Below are 22,148 nucleotides of genomic sequence, written 5' to 3' on the forward strand. Positions count from 1 at the left end.
CTGTGTGTTAGTGTGTGACACCGGGCACGACGAGCTGGAGGAAGGGCCTAATAGAACCTGGATCAAAAGAATTGCTGAGAGCTTAAATGGCCATTTCAGTGATTCTGAATGTCTGAACCATTGACTACAGTTTAGCCACATTTTACATTGCAAAAAACATTTTGCACATAATGCAGGGGCGCTAAAGATTTCACAACATGCAATTAAAATTCCTTGACTTTCAAATGTACATTTTTGGCTGAATCCTTCACCTTGTAATGTTCTGCTTCTGTGGCTAAATAAGTCAACATTCAGAACTGATAATTGTCTGTGTACAGCAAATTTTTCCCGGTGGGGAGATGATGTCACTCCTCCCATTTTCAAGTCATGAAAACACAACAGTGCTGCTGCTTTGAGGAAAATTAATGTGGACTTCTTTATTACAGTGATGGAATACTGGTGTGAGGAAAGTTTGAAGTATCTGAAAGTTAATTTTCATATCGCGGTGGAATGGCTGGATAAATGGGAGGAAACATGATATTGGAGCTCAGCAGCTGCCAAGTTAAGAATTTACTCTCACAGCAGTATCATTGCAGCTAGACTATTACATAATGTTGACATTTAAAAAAATATATATATATCAGTTATCATAAAAATGGTATACTGTGACGAATCCTACAAAAGAAATAGACATCTTATATACCAAACGATAAGATTTATTTGGACACAATTCATAATCCTGTCTCATGTGGGTTATGTTTGTTTTTTTGTTTTTTTGTTTTTTACATTTTTTACATGCCTTCCGCATGAGTGCTGGGATAGGCTCCAGCAACCCCCTGTGACCCTAGCCAGGATAAGCGGTTTAGAAAATGAATGAATGAATGAATGTATTTTTTACATGGGTTATGTTTTTTACAGGGTTATGTTTTGAGATTAAAGGCTAGATATTGTGTAACTAAGCTGTGTGAGTATACATATTTTTGTTTGTGTGCATGTGTGTAAATTAAGTCATGTATACTTAGCACGGGTCCAGAAAAGGCTTTAGCCGCAGTATAGTAAAGTTTTTCATTTCTGCAACGACGGTGTTAAACCACGACAAAAGTATTCATCAACAAGAGAAAAAAAGAAAGATAAATGGTAGAAAAAAAGAAAAATGTGGCTCCTGACCAGTTTGCAAGGGGCACAAAGTTGCCGACATAGTATTTGTAGATTTGTAGACTTGTGGATCAATCTGTATGAAGGTCATAAATGGAAAATTTCATGGAACATTTACAGAGAAAAAAAGCGAAACACGAGTTTTCATTAGTTAAAACCACTGTCGTTTTTGCTGACAAAAACTAGACAAAACTAACAAAATTCTGATGCTTGCACAACGTGAAAAAAAAACGGGTCAGTGAGACACATTAGTTTCATCGTCTGTGCAGAGCTGGGGATTCTGCTGCACAATGTATGCTTGATATGGCATGATGACTGGACGCATCAGAGATCAGTTTTATGCAAATTAATCTGTCTGACGGAACAAGCATGACTGACCCATGTCTGCACAAACTGCCAAACTCAGTTCTGCAGATGAAACCATGAATCAGAAGCAGATTTCATTGTAGTGTTTGGGCAGAAAACCATCAAGTTGATGACAGACCTGCCATTTTCTTCCAGGACACGCCTTGTATGGGTGGTGATAAAAACACACACACAAAAACAGTTGTCCCACCCATTCTGTTGCATCTTCACATATGCCAGATTGAATTGAATTCAATAATAGATCAATAACAGATCAGGAATATTCATATCAAATGAAAACATACTGCATGCTGCACTAGTGTTCTCAACAGATCTACAAATTCCAGCCTGACCCAACTGAAAATTGAGACATTAAAAACGACGACCTGAAGAAGCCCTGACTGGTTAGAAGAGAAGAGGTGGTCTGTGAGCGGAGATGAGGAGAGAGGAGACAGTGCAGCACACAACACTCTGAGGCACTGACCTGGTCAATACTGGGTGCAGGGTGGGAGAAAACACAACATCTCCACTAATACAATATTGAAAGGATATAGCTCTGTCTGGAATGATGGCACCTTTACACACGGTCAATACACATCATTACACGGGACACACACACGCGCGCGCGTGCACACACACACAATGCATAGCCACGTTGCTGAGAGAGGGAAAGGGGGATTAATGTTACATATTGCAACAGCAAGACCATAAACTTTAAGCGGGCTCTAAGAGAGGTGTGGGCTCCACACAGCCACAGAAACAGTCCACACATGCACACAGAACAACTTTTTTTTTTTTTTTTTTGCCATTTCTTCTTTGTTTGATAGGGACAGGAGAGGCAGGGGAGAGAGAGAGGGGATGACATGCAGCAAAGAGCCCGGCCAGATTGGAACCTGGTCCACTGAGGCCTTGATACCTGAATTAATTTATCTACATTTTGCAACCCAGGCTATTCAATATTTGAAGCTGAACCTGAACCCAACCCTATGAAAAATGGTAAAAACCTGAGCCCAAACCCCAACCAACCTGCAGCAAAATAATTAAAAATATAACCCAACCCAACCCGGTAGGTTCAGACAGCTTCCGATGGGTCAGTTTTCTCATGTCTGACGTAACAAACACACTTTCATTTTAATCTGTGCAGACAGGGCATGGCGCAGTCTGCACCAGCTCCATGCACACTCACATCTCAGCCGTGTTCAAATCTATTTCACATGGAAACACAAGGATGAAAAGACACTGAGTCAATTTATTTACATTTTGCAATCGAGGCTATTCAACAGTTGAACCTGAACCCCCAACCCAAGCCGAACCCACGGGTTCTGATGGGTCGACTTCTGTTTTTGGGTTAAAGTGGGACCCAATGGAAATGTGCACAAACGTACACAACAAGCTGCAGCAAACTGTGCAGACCGTTGCCTCAGTCTCATGTGAACGCTGCTATCTCACTACTGATGTGACACTTGCAGTTTAGACATGGCATCAAATTACAAGTAAATCAAAACTGGCGGTCAAAATTAACACTGTGAGCATCAGCAGTTGTATTTTCATCCTTTGTGTTGTGACAACAAAAAATATGAAAATGTAACTAGGTGGACACAAAAAAAAGAGGTGAAAAAAGACATACTATAAATTAGATACTATGATATGATACCTATACTTTATGCTACATGCAAGATAAGCTACATGTTTCAAGCTTGCTCCTCAGGCTGCATTGCTCTTTATTTCATTTCATGTGCCAACTAAAAATCTAAAAATTTTGGCCCTTTGCATGGTTTCCATGTTTTTTTGCAACATTAAACGCAGCAATCCAACTAGAATCTCTTACTCTTCCATCTCTTCATCTTGCTTTTCTGTTTTTCCACCCATACCTCCTGCTCCCTCTCTTCTTTCTCCTCTTGCTTCTTCACCTCATCCCTTTAACCTCCTCCTGCTTAATCCTCTTCAAATATTCTTTTTACTTCTCCCCCCGTCCCGTTTCTCCCCCACCTCTTTCTCCTCCTCCTCTTTGAAGTTGCAGGTCATCTCAAAGGGCTATCTAGACAAAATACATCCCTGCTCCTGTGTGATTGCTATGGAAGAGGTGCAAAGAGGTTGCCACAGTGCCGTAAATGGATATTATTTTGGGTTGTTGTTTAGTTACGGAGGCAAGGGGTCAGCTGTGCTCCACCAGCTAAATGTTTGGCAGACCAGTGGGTGTTTCTGTCTGGAGGCAGGAGTGAGCTGCAGTGCCATCTAATGGTAAGCCCACCATCACATCAGATCAGTGACCTCCAAGCTTCCCACGTCAGAAAGGGGCTGTGGAATCTTATCAAAATCCCTGCTGTGCAGCCCCGTTGTCTGGATAGAGCCTGTGGCATCATAATCAAGGAAGGTGTAGCAAAGTTATCTTCACTCTCTTGCTATTATTTGCTGTGTCATTCCTGTTCCTGCAGCAGCACCCATGCATGACATGGAGGCATGAAGAAGATTTGAATGGAAAAGCGCCTAGGTTTGGATGGAAGCATATTGCATTTACTTAAGAAAAAAAAATCTTTGTTGTTTTTCTGAATGAAGATAATTATCTCACAAGTCTGAGAAAATGTTTTCATGGAAAGAAAGTGTCCTGATTTTATGAATGGAGATAATTATCTCAGAATTCCAAGAAAATGTTCACCTTAACTCAGAGAAGCAGTTGTGTACCTGTAAGGTTGTAGGGATGACATCAACCTGTGACCTCAGCCACATACTGTCATAACTCACTCCCACCTTTCAATGCACACTGCACTGATCATGACTAATAAAGCAGCAATTTCTTCACTGCACCTGCAATGGTTGAATTAAAAACTGCTAATTTCAGTAAGCTCAACGGAGAGTAATGCATTCATAATTAATGTGTTCCCTTCATTAAAGGGATAGTTCACTCATTTGAAAAAAAGAATAAAGCTCCAGCTGTTGTGTAGGACAGTAGTGGTGCTATCTTCCTCTCATTGTTACTGAGTGCTGGATACTGGCTGGATGCTCCAAATGCTAACTGTTAGCCTCCTGCCACTGAGCTGGACTTCCCCCCAGCTAACATTCTGGAAAATAACTGCCTTAATCCACTCAAATGGTTGATTAAACAAAATGTGAGTTTGATGATGTGTGGCAGATTTTTTACAGCCCAAAATGCTGTTTGCAGTAGATCTGTTTTCTTGTGTGGTCTCAGCTCTCAGTGGCTGGCAGGGGCCTGAAACGTTAGGGTTTTTTGTTTATTTGTTTTTTAAAAACTTTTATTAAAATTTTGGCTAATATTCAGATTTTTTTTTACTATTTAGTACACTCTCAAAAATATTAATATTAAAAAATATATTAATAACATAACACATTTTTGTACCCTTGACATTGGGAACTTATTTGACCCCTTGTGGTCCCTACCTTAGAGAGACCACAAGGGGTCTTGTTCCTATATTACAATTGCAATATTTACTGAATAATTGTTTGACATATTTTTTATATCCACAAATCTACCAGTTAAACTCTACCTTAAATTAAATAACCAAATTTGTTTATTTAGGTATTTATTTATTCTTTCAATTATTTATACATTAATTCATTGAATTTGGCTTAATAAATACTGTGTCCTGATACTGTATTTTAACATTTAGAGAAAACAGTACATATATGTAGCTTTACTGCTTGGGAACACATATGTACCTTTTTGTGCCAATAATTAGCCCTATTGGGGAACATTTGTATACTGTACCCCTATATCTGAGACTGTGTGGTCATTTTCTTGTAATTATTTGACTTGTTTCTTCCTACTTTTTGGGTCATTCCTTGCTTTATCACCATGAAAGAACACAACAAAAAGTCTCATCTAAGCTATTATTGTGCCTTTGGTATGTGTGTTAACCTCTCAGATCAATGCCACACTCAGTCCTATGCTTAACTCCAAGCTGATGTTAGTGTGTTTACATGCTGGCAGCTGCTTTTATCTCAACATTTTTTTTACTCCCAAGATACAGTTTGCAAAGTAATGCAGGTAACACTCTAGGATGTTTTATACCTACAAATTCTGATAATCTTGATGTAATGGCTTAGTCGCACACTTAGGGACTAGGGCACTGATAATGGGGACAAAAAAGCATTTAGGATTTTGTTTTATATCCTTTATGGGTTGAAGAGAATGGATATGTTTCATATTAAAGCACCCTGTTCCCACCATAGTTTTCTTTGAAGCCCGACTTTCCAACCCCCAACCTGTCAAGATAGAGAGAGGGAAAAAAAAAAACAGCCAAAATGATAGCACAACAGAGACAGTGCAGGTCTGGTTGTCAAAGTTTTCATTATGGAAAGAGAACACACAGGTTGAAATAATCCACGAGCAGTTGCCATAACCAATAGAGGTTCTCACTGCATCTTCAAAAGCCCAACAAAAAAAAAAGACGTAGTGTTTTTTCTGAGGATGGCGCACTGAGAATGTTAGCAGTCACCTGAACTGTTAAAATGAAAGGGCCTCCAGCTAGTGGCATTCCCAGCTCCACTTGTTTGTCAGAAAAGTGTTTTATTCAGAGGAAATATGGTGGATAGACTTGTTCTCTCACATGTAAAGGAGATGCCTTTACGACTCTGGGGAGAAGGGCAAGATTATATTGGACAAGGGTAGCTAGCTCGCCCTCTCTCTCTACTCACTGGTCTGCAGAACAAGGAAGTGCAGTGGGGTGCAGACACAGCACGAGCGGACTTAAGGGCTTCGCGAAAAAAAAATGGATACAGCGAAACATCATGACAAACTCAGTGCTGGTTAGTGTTGCAAAATTCCCGGAATTTTCAAAGTTGGAAAATTTCCATGGGAATTTTCAGAAATTAACAGGAATTAAAGGGAATAAACAGGAATTTTGGGGGAATTTTTGGGAATTTATATTCACTGCATTCACCCGGTCATATCCATGTATACATAATAAACATTTTGGTTTGTTATAAGCAGATATGCATCCAAACATGTTACATTATAATGAATTTCCAGGGAATTTTCGGGAATTTTCCCCAACTGAGTCAAACTGTCGTGAATATTGGCATAACCAGTGTACGAAATAAGGGGGAGCAAAGGGGAGCACAGCTCCCCTAGTGGTGACATGAGCTCCCCTGGATGGAAACATTGTGAAATTTTGGGGGAGCGGTGCCTGCTTGGTGCCGGCCAGCACCGCACGGTGTGCGTGGCCACTTGGTCAGGTCTGACGGATCTGGTTGATTATTATTATCAGCTGATTATTGATTCGCAGTTAATCATGCTGCGTGCATTAAACAATTTTGCGGAAGCAGCAGGATGGCATGATTTACGTCATATCCACGTTCACATGCTGCATGCGTGACCATGCATGTGCTCATGCGAAATTATTTGCATATGTGAATCATGGTGCACAGTTGAATTTGCATTGAATCATACAACATATTTGTTTTCTCCAAAATGCAAAGTTAACTGTTTATATTTAAGTTTCATATTTAAGTTTTATTTCACACACTTGGGTATGGGGATGATGATTTTACAGTATGCTGGCATTGTGGCCTTTGGGTTAGAGGTGAGTCCTGAGTTCAGGACATTAGGGTTTCCATTTCCAAAATGGTGATATTGATGACATTCATTTTATTGATTATTGTTTATTGTTTTAAAGCCAATAAGTGGCAGCATAGAGCGAATGCATTGTTTCCAGGTGTCAGGTTCGAGGCAACATGCAAACGTGGAGGAGGAGAAAGTCTGTCCACCGCCTGCAAAACTGAAGACAAAAAATATGGGAACATTCTGTTTTTTTTGCAAATGCCAGATTGTCAGGGTGTCATCATGAGTCATACAACATGTAGGATGTGCACTTAAATACAAGTGAATATGCGTTATAGTTGCAGTAAGGCATAAGAGAAAACAGAAAAGGTCATTTTCACGTTTAAAAATTATAAACGATTTCTTTTACTTTACTTTTAAGATCTCTGTTGGCCTTAATTGTTCTTGTTCTGTTAGCAGACTAGAATGACAGGCCTTTTGTTTTAAATGTGTTTTCTTCATCTTCTTTTTTGGTGTTTATTTAAATCAACAAGTTCTCCAACCCGCAAACCACATAAGTTGTTTGTTCTGATCTTGTAATGTGACCCACAGCAGCGTCTCTAATACGACCCAAAGGACTGTTTCCTGTGTGAGCTCGCTAGTCACCAAAAATACACTACTCACAAAAAGTTAGGGATATTCGGCTTTCGGGTGAAATGTCAGGATGAACCTAAAATGCATTATAACCTTTACAGGTGAACTTAATGTGACCTTCTGTAAACTTTTGAATGCACATGTCCAACTGTTCAATGTTTCAGTACTTTTTGCACAAGTTGCTGTTCTCTAACAAGGAGTTTAACGGCAAAATTCACATCAGGTGTTTGATGCTCCAGCTCATGGAGGTCGTATCATTAGGGAACGGCTGCTGGAGACTGGGGTACCTCAGATGGAGTGGCCTGCACTTTCTCCAGACCTGAATCCCATAGAAAACCTATGGGATCAGCTGAGTCGCCGTGTAGAGGCTCGGAGCTCTGTACCCCAGAACCTCAATGTCCTGAGGGCCGCCCTTCAAGAAGAGTGGGATGCCATGCCTCAGCAGACAATAAGTGGACTTGTGAACAGCATGAGACGTCGTTGTCAAGCTGTAATTGATGCTCAAGGGCACATGACAAGTTATTGACACTGACATTTTTTGTTGTGGTATATCCACCACTGTTGTTGGCTTTTGTTTCAAGAAATTGTTTGAGATGAGGAAATCACCAGTGCATGCTTCTACTTAAATGCTCTACTTTCATGATATAATATCACTGTAGCGTGAACATTTTACATTTTCCATAAATTTCACCCAAAAGCCAAATATCCCTAACTTTTTGTGAGTAGTGTACTTGGTTAAGGTTAGGAAAAGGTTATTGTTCAGGTCAGGTGGAGGTTTGTCGTAATGGCTAAGGTTAGGAAAAGGTCAGGGTTAAGGTTATGAGATGTTCGCCTACATTTGCTAGCTAATATTGGCAAAATGAGCACAGATCCAGCTTCAATTTGAACTCAGGTCAGGCCAGTGGAACTTGATTGTTGCCACCCCACCAGCTGACATTGTCAATCCTTTAACACAACACCATTATTTACATGACCACTAGAGGTCACTTAACTTCAGAACATAGCTACAGGTTGGAATAAGCTAAGTCTCATTTTAACTGGGCATTGAACAATATTTTTGACGGGCAGTGTCCAACCCTTGAGCTGTAGCTAGAGCCGCTCTCCTGTCTGTCTGCTAATTTGGTGTGCAGTTGTGCATAATTTGTGATTCTTAACATGTGCAGTGCTATTTTGCCCTATGGAATTTTTTTTTGTGCTGGGTCCTAAAATATATCAACAGCCTTTAATATCTTCCTGTGCATTATTGTTACTCATATCAAGTGACTGTGTCAGTGCCTACCTTCCTGCACACTCTTAAAATTGCTATTGGACAGCTTTAGGCTCACTCAGTTGCCCTCGTTTTTTTTATTGTGTGGAAATCCTGTGAATGATTCTTGATCTTTGGAGCCATCAGCCTCCCATGCTGTTTATTCTGGACACTTGCCTGTGTATGTGGTAAACCAGATTGCGAATTAACAATTACTGCATATCAGCCCATACGCAATTTTCAATCATTACACATCCACAAACACACACCTCTTTTTTTTGACAGCTCATGGCTATTTCCCATTGACTTTTTATACACTCCCCTGTTTCAGCATGTCATGGATGGCTTACTCGCATCAGAAGGAGCAACAGGATTGAAACACCAAATTAACTGTTTATGTCTATTTAAACATCCCATTATAAGAAGTAAAAAAAAGAGTCAACAGGATTGGCCGTGTTCGTTCTGCAGCCATTCACACATACACAATCTAATCACAAATTCATTTCCACCAACTGTATCGCCATGCTTTAATAAATTTAATCACATATATTCTGCCCACTGTGATGTGGTGAGGCTTAATATAAAAAAAAAAAAAAAAAAAAAAAAAGTCACACACTACCTCGAAATAAATCCAAATATTAATAGTCTGCTCGGTGTGTTCATTTCTCTCTTTTCATTTCCAATCAAAAGGTTAATTCTCTGCACATTTGAAAGGGGTAAATAGATGTTTACCGAAGGCCCGGTGCTTCCCATTATCTCTGTGTCTCAAACATCTCCTCTTGGCTGAATCATCACTGCAACAATGCACCAATGCATACCCACAGGTGGACAGATAACAACTGAAATGATATGGGAAATTACTTGATTCTGTGAGTTCTTTGGGGAGAAGCAGCTTGGACAGGTGCCAGTGCCTTTGCACCACAATCCAGATGACAGGAATCCCAGTGTGGAAAAAGCAGCATTAATGTTTCATTGCTCATGATTTAGAGTTATATTTACTGCAGATGATATTGTAACACTAGGAGCTGAATAGTGCCAAATTTAGTGGAACTGAAAGACATGCCAGCTCAGCAACATCCACTCCGTGCAGCGCAGTGGTTTCCAAAGTGGGGTCCTGCAAGGCCTTCCATCCTCAGCAAAATGAGAATTAGTTTAGCGCTTAAAGACAAGATCCACAGTCACTGATATGACCTTCAAATATATTGTTTTAATAATTATAAATATAGTTTTCTTTAATTAACAATAATTATAAATATAGTTTTCTTTGATTAATTGTCTCTTATTTTCTTTCTTTTCTTTTTTTTTTTTTTTTTTTTGCTAATTTTCAGGTAATTGTTTGCAAATTGTAATTGCATTTTGGATTTGGGGGGGGACTCAGTTATTCCTTTGAAACCTGGATCAGCGTCAGATTTTGTGGTCTGAACACTCCATCAGAGGAAGACAACACGACTGCAATTTGCAATACATGTCCCACAAGGGTTCTGACAGGAGGGAAAAAGTCTACAAGTTTCAACACAGCAAATCTTACAAGTCACCTGAAAGGTCGTCATAGCAATGAAGATGTATTGAAGGAATACAAAGCATTAGCAGCTAGTGTTGTCATGAAGAAAAAAGCAAGTGTACTAGTGGCTATTCAACAGGCATTTGAAAACTGCAGCAAGTTTTTCCAGAGACGGACCAAAGTCTAGAGCAATTCATGACAAAATCCTTTTTGTGGCTCTTGATGAACGGCCTTTTTCCACTGCAGCAGACCACGGCTTTCTCCAGCTAATGGCACCCGGGTCCACTCTGCCAAGCCTTTGCAGACGTCTGCCCCGTAGGATGAGGTCACCACACATGTACACAGTCTGATCCATGCCAGCGCAAGAGACACAAGTTTTACTACAGACATGGACTTCTGACATCAGTCCTGTGAGGATGCAAAAAGACAAAATGTTCTGTTCTTTGTTTTTGTTTTTGTTAACAACAATGACATCAGTTAGATTTTGTTAGGTCACAGCTATGGAATATTAAATCATCCATATTTTCTCACTACATCTTAGACTTTCTTGCTCTCAGGTTTGCATAAAAAAACAGGCTATAAAGTTCTTTTTAAAATACAAAAATTTGAAATTATTATTGGTTATCGTATCATTATTGGCCATGAGAAGCAGGTACTTAACGGTATTGGTTGAATAAAATCCAAAAATAACCTAAAAATAACCTAACCTAAATAATCTAAAATAAATAAATAAATAAATAAATATCCTAAAAATAACCATAAAATTACACACAACAAACTGGGGGAAGAAATCCAGAAAATTATCATAAAATTTAAAAGGAAAAAAAGTTAAAAAAAAAAAAAAAAAAATGTAACCCAGGAGCCCATACTGCCCACAGGATCCTGGGTTTCAAGGGGTTCAACAAAATGTTATGAAATTTGGTACATATTGAGCGAAGACACTTTAAAACAGCTCCAAACAAAATGCTTCAAAGTCTTCTGGTCTTGTGATATGTTGTTCATCAGGTTGTTCGTCTTTTGAAGCTATATTGATCTATTCATTGTAAAATGCAAGGGCCCCCAAATGAGTTTTTACCTAGGGCCCCCAAGTGTCTAGGGACAGCACTGACAGCAACCACAATAAAGTTAGCAGGATGAGAACTGTTGAAGACCTGGGGGTTACAACGGCCTGCTACTTTCATTCACTTTCCCTAAGCACTATCTCCTTTATAAGCAGGAAGCCTCTACAAAGTGACAGAATGTTTTCTCTCCCTTTTGGGGATGTTCAGAAAGAAGGGCTCGATGCATGTTTATCAGCTTCAAGACGGGGTGTTTTACACTCTTACTCTCTCTTTCTGTTTTTGTCCCCTCCCACCTTCTTTCTCTCTACCTCTCCTTCTCTTCCTCAGTGACAGAATGAGGACACCAAGTTCTACTGTGGAGCATCACTGGAGGAGGTTGAAATGGATCTAAAAAGCAGCCCTCAGGTTGGCTGGTATGGACATGTAAAAAAAAAAAAAAAAAAAATGGACGAGAGCACATTTTATAATTTTTGATGCTCCTCTGACTCACTTGCTTTGAGCATGCACACTCACTCAGATTCTCCCTCTTTCTCTGTCTCTCTTGGCATTCACACACACACACACACACACACACACACCTTCACAGTTACACTTCAACTGACATATGTCTGTGTGCAGTTTATCAATAGCTAACTGAATCCAACATCCAACTTGTCCTGTAAATTATGTTTCTATTAATATAGATGAGGTTACCAAAAAAAAAAAAAAAAAAACAGGCTGCATTACTTTTGGAAACCTAGGACTGTACAACATGTGATTTGGCCATGGGTGGATAAGTACAGCCTGTAATACACTGTATTCACAGGCAGGCATGGCAGTGTGAAAAGACAACAGCAGATTGAATAAATGAATCACAATTATCGCTGATTATAATTGAAGTGAATTATTTAGCATTAAATGCATATTTATCCTACATTATGGAGGCTTCTGTATGACCCCTCTAAATCCCCAACACCCCACCCCGTCCAACCCCCCAACCCCCAGCAGCGCCCGCTGTATTGACACAAACACATAAGTGGCAGAGCATCTAACTCTACTTTTACTTTCAACTGGCATGTAGGGAAAAAAACTCGATGACTTTGGCTTGTCTTAAAGCTTATCAAAATCCTTCAAGTTCTGGCAACACGAGGCAGGCTGCAGTGCAAGCCGAGTCTGTACCTGCACTCACAGAGAAGCAGAGCCGCCCACCCGGCACCAGCGCTCGCTCTGTCTCTTTCAACTGAACCAGCAGTGGGGAGGGAGACGGTAACACTGAGGACACAATGCATGACCAGCCTGATTGTTTATGCAGCTCCAGTTGAGCTAGTTACCTCGGAAAGGACGGAGGGTGCAGAGAGGGAGGACAAAGAGGGTGAAGATAGTCTGTCCAACACGGGCAAAGTCCAGGGCCCAAAGTCAAGGAGTTCCCTTTAGAAGACTCAGACTCACTCAGAAGGTACAGGGAGTGATCATCATCTCAGGAAGACTGTGTGTCTGGACTTTCCAAGAGCTTCTCCTTCACCTCTACTTACAGTGCTAAAGAGTTCCAAATCAAGGTACATCAGTTCAGGTATTGCAGGAATTCACATTTAAAAGTATGTTACAAGCAGAAATCTCACCTTTTCAAAGTCTCCCCAGCACTAGTAGTAGCCCTATGTATCTATCAATTTAGACACAAGTCTATTTTCTTCCCAATTAACAGGAGTGGTTGCCTAATAGTGATAGTTGAGGTTTCTACCTATATAGTGGTATTTGCAACAAGTCCTCCAATGCATATGACCACATAAGCTGTTTGTTCCAACCCTACAGGATGAGTTAAACCAGGACTGTTCTTCTCCAAAATGAAGTGTACCTGGCCCAGCAAGCAACACAATCTTGAGTAGCAACCCAAAGCTGAAAAATGTTAAGAAGGATGCACAACAACAAACGTTTGTTGGGGTTTCATTATCCACACTCTTTTCCAGTGCTCTTGCTTGCTAACTTTGCTTCTTTATTATTACGCAACAGCTTCATGAACCAGGTGTGTAAACAAATATACACGGCTAAGGAGAGCTGTTGCATAGTGATACTACTACTCAATCACTACTATTACTTGATCTGTTAATTTTATGTTACTGCACTTCATTTTCTAATATTTCATCTTGTTGTGAATTTCACTCTGCTACGGCCCTCACTTTGTACTGCTACAGATGTTTGTTGCTGTCAGTGTTGTGACCTAATCTGTTTAAATGCATGCTGCAAACCAAATTTCCTTTGGGAAGACAATAAAGTAGAAGTTGAACTTGAATTGTGATCCAATCACTCAAACCACCTTTGGAGGTGGGCAGGGACGCATTGGGCCACATTGCTTTTGTGGTGTGAATGCTAATGAGTCTGAAGGCCCAACAAGAGAGGAGGCCTTTGCGGAGGGAAGGAGCGTTTGATAGAGCAGACTGTTTGTGTTAAATGTAACTCTGAAAAAAAAGTTCAAGCGTAACCCTTTACCGAAGCCTTAGTTTTTGAAGTGAAATGGTGCATCTTTGTGCAATAATCAAAGACAGAGAGAGTTGAGCACAATTGTGTTGTGAATGGGCCAGAGATTAGAAATGAATGATTTTTAATGGATGAACCCATACGCAAATCTGATATATGGCCATATATGAACATATATGTTAAATAATGAGACATATAAGTTCACATATTTGGACATATATTTTAGGATATGTGTGCAAATATGTGGCGTAAATATTTGGTCTCTGACATAAGGTAATGTATACTGGATATACTGGATTATATTATTTATTTTCCACATATATTAAGAACTTTAAGTGTGAATATGTAGCAGATGTATTTGTTTTGCACATATATGATGCAATTATGTATACATACATGCATTGTGTTTGGATCATACTTGCCAACTCTCCCGATTCATGCGGGAGACTCCCGATTTTTAACCCTATCTCTCGCAATGCTCCCAGTCAGTAATTCCTCCTGCTAATCTCCTGATTTTACAGTGAAGGAAACAAGTCAGATTGTGGGGTATTTGTCGCAGTATCTGGCGACCCTGGCCTGCCTGCGGCCGGTGACGTCACTCAGTCACTCGCTAAGTGGCGTTGATACTGCCGGCGGGGTTTCTGTCTTCCGCTCAGTTCAGCGTTCAGACAGATGAGATGGATAGAGAAAGAGAGACAATTTTCACTCCACATGCATAAATTCAGGATAAAGTAGTAGGAAAACTAGTTTTGCTTTGCTGAAAAATGTAAATACAAAAGCAAAGTAGCTTCAACTTTTTAAACGGTGACACTTAACGAGGCAGGAGTGCCAGCTCTCTCCCCCATAGACTCCCATTATATCTGGAACCCACCAGCTGGGGAGAGAGGGACAAACACACACTTTTTCAACACGCCGAATCTCAGGGATTTTTGGGAGTTTGAAAATAATTTGACACAGTTTGAAAGCCCAAAGCCTTACCTTTCTCATGATATCTTATATTTTCTGCTTGGACTTACTGTCGTTGAGAAAAAAGCATTTGTTTGACCACTACTTTTAGGCGACTCTTTCCCAAGCACCACTGTCACTCATGCTGTGTGCTTCATAGAGCCTCATTTCTGGCTCCGCCCACACAAGCCCCAGTAGCACAGTGGATAGTGTCTCTGCCTGCCATGCAGGAGACCAGGGTTCAACTCCCCGCCTGGGCAAGAGCAACAACACTACACAACCCACAAACAGCATAGGGCTGCTGGTTTACCACATGTCCTAGCGGTTGCAAGGGTGGCAAGCACATTTAAAGAAAAAAAAATCTCCCTATTTTTCACAACCCAATGTTGGCAAGTATGATTTGGATCCTTAATATGATTAACAGTATATGACTAAATCATATATTAACATTTATGCAATAGAAATATATTTGCCGTATATGTGTATATCTGGAAAAATATATGGAACATATTTGAAAGTGGCTATTTTTGCTATATTTTAAAATATATTTGTCATATATGCCTATATAATTATCATATATGTATGAGACATATATGGACATATATATTTAACATGTAGTTTACATATATGGCCATATATCAGATTTGCGCATGGGAATAGATGATTTTATTTCTATAGCACCTTCCATACAACAGTGATACTTCACAGTGCTCTACTTAGAGGACAACAAATAGTAAAAACATAAAATCAAACAATTATAGCATAAATACATTAATAGAAAAAAGTTAAAAGCAAAGGTTTTAAACTATTCAAGATGAAATAAATATTTTTAAACTGTCAAAGCTTCAACTTAGTCTGTCATAAAAAATGTATAGGGCACTGTGAGAAACTTGCTTCAACTTGCTTGCTAATCGGACAGGTGGGGAATACTGGGAAAGTATTGAAACCATAGAACCATAGAAGTGAGAAGAAAGAAGGGACAGTAGGGGAGTTGTGCAAATTACAGAAGAATCAGAATAAGAAATGAAAGCAAAGAGGTAATTCTGATGGACCTTAGTCTGCAATCACAAATCACAAATGTTATACTGAGTGTTTGGGTGTAGGCTATGTCTGTCTCTACCTCGGAGTCTAGGAGCAGAGATTTATGTATGATTTTTGTGATTCAGTGGAGATGAACAACAGCTTTTGTTAGTGAGTTAGTAGGTTCTGTATTTATATAATTTCTACCAGTGATTTTCTTTGATCACTTAAAACGAGTACGAGCATCTCCATAACCTTAACACGCTGACAGCTTTCATCCACATGCTCTCATCAACAAAATTCCAGTTGGATAAGTTTTAAGAATGAGGAGGATTTATGATGATGTGGACTTTGATCTGCTGTCTCTTAGAATATACTCTATACTTCCCCAGTATGGTTACAAATATGAAGTTTGTTTCAGGCCATTACAAAAATAAGGTCCCTTGGCAAGAGGAGTCTTCTCCAAAAAAGATTCAGATCTCAGGCCTCCACAAAATCAAGAATGTCGTAAACCAGAACTGGGACATTTTAAATGTGATCCTTCGTGTTACATGCTCTCCTGTTTTCTCATGACTCTCTTGCTTTCTCCTCTCCTGTCTGTGTTGTACTACTGCAGATGTTGGTAGCTCTTTTGTTGGGACTAGACCATCCAGTGCCACTGTGTCCACTACTGTCTCTCTGCTGTCTCCATCCAGGCTATAATAACTGTTCCATTCAGGTGATGACACCTCTGAACTGAACTTGATTTTTTAAAATGTGACTAAACCTTTAAATCCAGTCCAACATGCCATCAGTCCTACAAGATCATGACCATAATGTGGATCTTGTTTGTAATCTTTTTTTATTATCAGTAACGTGAATCTGGTGGATATTTTCATTTCTGAACATAAGCATATCTTCTTTGATCTAACTTTTCAAGTGGCCAATACATAGCACAAGCACTTGGTCTGATCCTGCATGTGTAATGGCCATTTTGCTGCTAAATTTTCATCCATTTCTTAAGCCTCTAGTGGTATTATGTCTCGATGCAGAAACACTGATGAGCTAGTAAACAGTTTTAACAATCTTTGCTTCTCTGCTCTAGACTCTATTGCTCTATTGAAAGCCAGACTAAAACCAATTATACCAACCCCCTGGATAAACAGATATATCCATGACCTGAGAAAAAGAATGTGGGAGAGAAGAGCATAGATGAAAGTATAATCTAAACTTCATGCTCATTTCCAACAAATCAGAACTTTGCTGGCCATGTGCAACCAAAAAAAATGTGATAGCCTCCTGGTACTCTAATGTAACTGACTTTTAACTGTTTCAGTTCATCCACTTCCCTTTGCCAACATTTCTGTTGGACTGTAAAACCTGCTTAATTTTTTGTTGACAGATAGATTCAATCGTTACAGGTGTCAGTTTTCACCCACTCCCAAAGGTACCTTGTATGGTCCGCTTTTTATAATATGGATAATAATTACCAGCCCATCCCCAAATGAACTTACATATCAAAAATATTAGAAGAGGTAGTCTCAATACAGCTCCTAAAAGTGATAGAACACAATATCCTTGAAAATGTTTGTCATCATCACAGCACAGAGACTATTAACAATTCTTAGCTTTTGCAACTGTATCTTTCTTTTATTCCTCATGATTTTAGCAGACTGTCTATACACAATGATTTTCTTGACATCAGTGGGTGAAGGGCCCAAATCTTTCTCCAACTGAATGCTTTCAAGACTGAGATTTATTTAATTATTGGTTCTGACCCTATTGCACAACTATCCTGAGCAGTAGCGGTTTTACACGGAAGGGCGCAAGGCAGTAATTTCGCCCAGGGCGGCAACATGGGCAGAACCGCCACTGATCCTGAGGATCCTCATCTAGCCAGGCAATGCCTGCGACCAAGAATTTAGGAGTTCGCTTTGTTTCTACTTTGCATATAATCATCAGATTACAAAACTGGTTCAATCATGCTTCAGGAAAATTCCCAAGACCTGCCATCCTGTCCCCTTAGGTTACAAAAGAGTTATTCATGTCTTTGTTACATCCTGTTTAGATTACTTTAATGCACCTTTTACCTGTGTAATTCAGATATCTTTAAGTTCGCTTCAGTTATCAGTTATCTTTAAGTTGGCTTTCAAATACTGCTGCATGACTTTAACTCTGACTTTTAAAAAATTATACTCACGTGTGTGTGTGTGTGTGTGTGTGTGTGTAACAGCGTGAGAAAAATATGTTAACAAGAACATCTTTTAACTTGTTTTAACTTTAATGTGTGTGAGAGGTACAGACAGTTCTTTGTACTAAAATAAAACTGATGCCTTTTCATATCACCGAGTCCTATAACTTGAAGTGAAAACCTAGTTTCACTTGGTTTTCTGTATTTGCAAAAATAAGAAAATACTTATGTGAAACAATAACACAACTGCATGAAAACAGTGTTGAAGGAACAGAAAAAGAAGACGCATGAAACCATGCAGACCAACCGTGTACCTGTGTGCATCCTTTTCTGGAAGGCCTCCTCCTGCATCAGACTTCAGCTTCGATGATGCCATCAGATCATGTTCTTTGGGTTGTAAGACCTCTGTCTGTCAAGGTTATAGACACCCTGTCACCAGTAACCACACAGGAGCCCCACAAGGACGTGTTCCCAGTCCTTTCCTATTCAGACTATATTCAGATACCTGTCAAAGTCTATCCCATACCACTGTCTACTTTAAATACTTTGACACTGCCAGTCCAGCTCTATTCAATGACACTGACTCAATGCCTATCAGAACACTGTCACTCATTTCTCCTACTGGTGCATGGTCAACCTGCTGGGGCCCAGGGGAGTTGGCATCACCCCTCACATGCATTCTGCTCTCCCAGAAATTGAACTCCTTGCTGTCAGGTCAAAATGAACTGCAATGACAAAGGTGGGAGAAAACCCGGGAAAACTAATGATAAAAAAAAAAAGCCTCCAACAGTTGGAGGGTTCAGGGCATAAGCAGTTGTCAGCTAAATGTGAACTTCGGATGAAATTGAAATTTAATGTGTGCCATTTTAAAAGGTTGAAAGGAACAATATTTCCATCTCAGCCTTTGTTGCCATGTGTTTTTTTTGTTTTTTTTAATATTTAGTAATTGAGTATCATAATGTCCAAAATCTTACTGGTTTGATCTGTTATATACACTTCAGGAGAACAGTGCTTTGGGATCAGAATCCATTTTTGCAATAAACAGAGTGGGACTATTTCAGAATCAGGGGGACTTAACAGTATATGAAAGATTCATCTCACTTGAGCCGACATGTCCAAAAAATTTCAAGTCTTTCGGATGTACAGGTGATTTTTTTATGATTTTTTTTTTTTTAATGAAATGGAAATTCAATTCAGATTTGTTGTAATAAGCCACAACCATTTCAGTTAATCATTTACCAAATTTTATGCACTGACTGACTGACTTTATGCACTGACCAAATTTTGTTCGTATTGACTCCCACGCTTGTGGCACTCCCCACGGATGAAATGCCACACACTTTGACCCATCAGCTTAATGAAGACTCCTCAATATGTGTCTCAAATTTACGAATGATACCGCAACACAATCATCAAAAATCAGAAAAAGTAACTTTTTTTGGAGCAGTCCATATATGGTCTGGGTAAACTCTGATGAAGTTTGACAGGACACTGAGGAGTAGCAAAGAACTGTTTTGGACAAAATCCAAAATAGCAGAAAATCCACCCCGGTTGGTGTCACTTTCATGGCTAGAGAGAATCCAGGGAATCCAGGAAAAAATAAATTGATTAGTATTAGTTATGGTTCAGGAGTTGTATTGGAATCAGTGTACTGGTTTCTTTCATGCTCTTTAGTGCCACCTCATGCTGATTGTAAACAGCTGCACAGCAGACGAAGTGAACTAACAGTAAATATTAAGAAGCTGTGCTCAGGAACTTCCTTTTTTCCCATGAGCTCATAGAATGTGCATCACACCTCCTGCAATCTTCTTAATCCTTTGCTTCCAAGTCCACAAAAGTGACTTCATCCATAAGTCATCTTGTGTTTACAGTTATATTAACATGTGCATGTCAGTATTTCTTGGGTTTATGTATTTCTGATGATGGTTAGTTTGTTTGTTGGTTTTCTTGCACGCATGCAGGCGAGTATACACGTGCACATCTGTTGGTATATGGATGAGCAAAACCCCGTACCAACCTTTGTAACGGACCACATGCCTCTGAGGAAAACTAGGGACTAGCAAAGATTTTTCAAAATATTTGCTTGTTTTTTTTTTTGTTTTTTTTTTATGCCAATATTGTACCTGAAAATACAGCTAAACATCCATCCATCCCTCCATCATCTAAACCGCTTATTCTCACAAGGGTCATGGGGGGTTGCTGGAGCCTATCCCAGCACTCATTGGGCGGAAGGCAGGGAAACACCCTGGACAGGTCGCCAGTCTATCGCAGGGTAACAGCTAAACATATGCGCCCTATATGCCCTATATAAAATCAGTTAGTCACCAGATGCCACAGCAACTCAGCCATCAGGTGGCACTCTGTAACAAGAAGTTACAGAGCGGGGTCGCTGAGCACTGAGGCTCATAGTGCTTAAAAGTGGCCAATGCTCCGCTGACTCAGCAACTGCAGAGCTCCAAACCTCCTCTGGCCTTAACATCAGCACAAAAACTGTGAGCCAGGAGCCTCAGGGCATGCCGCCACTAAACTCTGGAGTGGTGGAAACATGTTCTGTGGAGTGACCAATCACACCATGCTATCTGGCAGTCTGATGGACGAGTCTGGGTTTGGTGAATGCCAGGAGAACGTTCCCTGCCTGACTGCATTGTGCCGACTGTAAAGTTTGCTGGAGGAGGGATAACGCTATGGGCTGTTTTTTCTGGGGTTGGCTTTGGTGCCTTCACCAAGATATTTTGGACAATTCTCTGCTTCCAGCTTTGTGGGACCAGTTTGGGGAAGGCCCTTTTCTGTCCGAGCAGGACTGAGCCCCAGTGCACAAAGCAGCTCCATAAAGGCATGGCTGGCTGAGTTTGGTGTGGAAGAACTGGACTGGCCCACACAGAGCCCTGACCTCAATCCCATCCAACACCTTTGGGATGAACTAGAACAGAGATTGTGGTCCAACATCAGTGTCTGACCTCACAAATGCTCTTCTGGATGAACGGGCAAAAATTCCCACAGACACACATCTTGTAGAAAGCCTTCCCAGAAGAGTGGAAGCTGTTGTAGCTGCAAAGGGGAGATGTAGGTGGTAAAGCAGTCGTCTGGAAATTGGATGGTTTGATCCCCAGCTCCTTCAGAGAGTGTGTCAAAGTGTCCTTGAGCAAGACACTGAACCCCTAACTGATGCTGATGGGAAGCTTGGCACCTTGCATGGCATCCTCTGTCATTAGTGTGTGAATGGGTGAATGTGAGGCAAATATTGTAAAGCACTTTGAGTGGTTGGTAGACTAGAAAAGTGCTATAGCACTAAAGCACTATATATGCACACACACACACACACACACACACACACACATATACATATACATATATATGTATACACATACATATACATACACACACACACACACACACACACATACATATACACACACACACACACACACACACACACACTCGAGCTACTTTTCTTGTTTTGGTTTTTAGGCACTGCTGAGTTGTACTATTGCAATTTTTTTTTTACAAGTTTTTGTTTAATGAACACCAGAGTGATAATCAATTCCACAGAACACAGCTGTGTAAAATCAGGATGAACAATATACTGAAGCATCAGCTACTGGCACATGGCACACAAACATGCCTGCAGATGTCCTTGTTATTGTTGTCAGCTACACTTGATAATTGTTTGGAATTACTGTAAGAGTCACAAAGAAGTGTCATTGACGCTAGATGTGCCAGGTCTTAGCAAGACTGGTTGATGGATGCAGTTACTAGAATTTACTGCTGACAATTTAATGCACACCAAGGAAAAAAGGTTAATCATATTCGCCAATCTGACACTGCTAAGTGCTATAAATTGAAACTATGAAGGAGCATATGATTGGTCTAAGAGTGGGTGAATCAAAACAGGGGTCACCATTATTATTAGTTGCTTTTAAAGGATAGTTCACCCATTTTGACACTGATATTATTTCACCTCCCCCGTAGCTGTTATGTAGGACAGTAGTGGTGTTATATTAATCTCATTTTTACTGAGTGCTGAACACTGGCTAATGAAAAGTTAGCATTTGGTGCATCCAGCATGATCCTTATACACACTATGTTGAGATGATGTCTGCTGCTCAGTGGGAGGACTGGGATAC

The sequence above is a fragment of the Myripristis murdjan genome, chromosome 10 (genome assembly GCF_902150065.1).
Source record: "Myripristis murdjan chromosome 10, fMyrMur1.1, whole genome shotgun sequence".
NCBI lineage: Eukaryota > Metazoa > Chordata > Actinopteri > Holocentriformes > Holocentridae > Myripristis > Myripristis murdjan.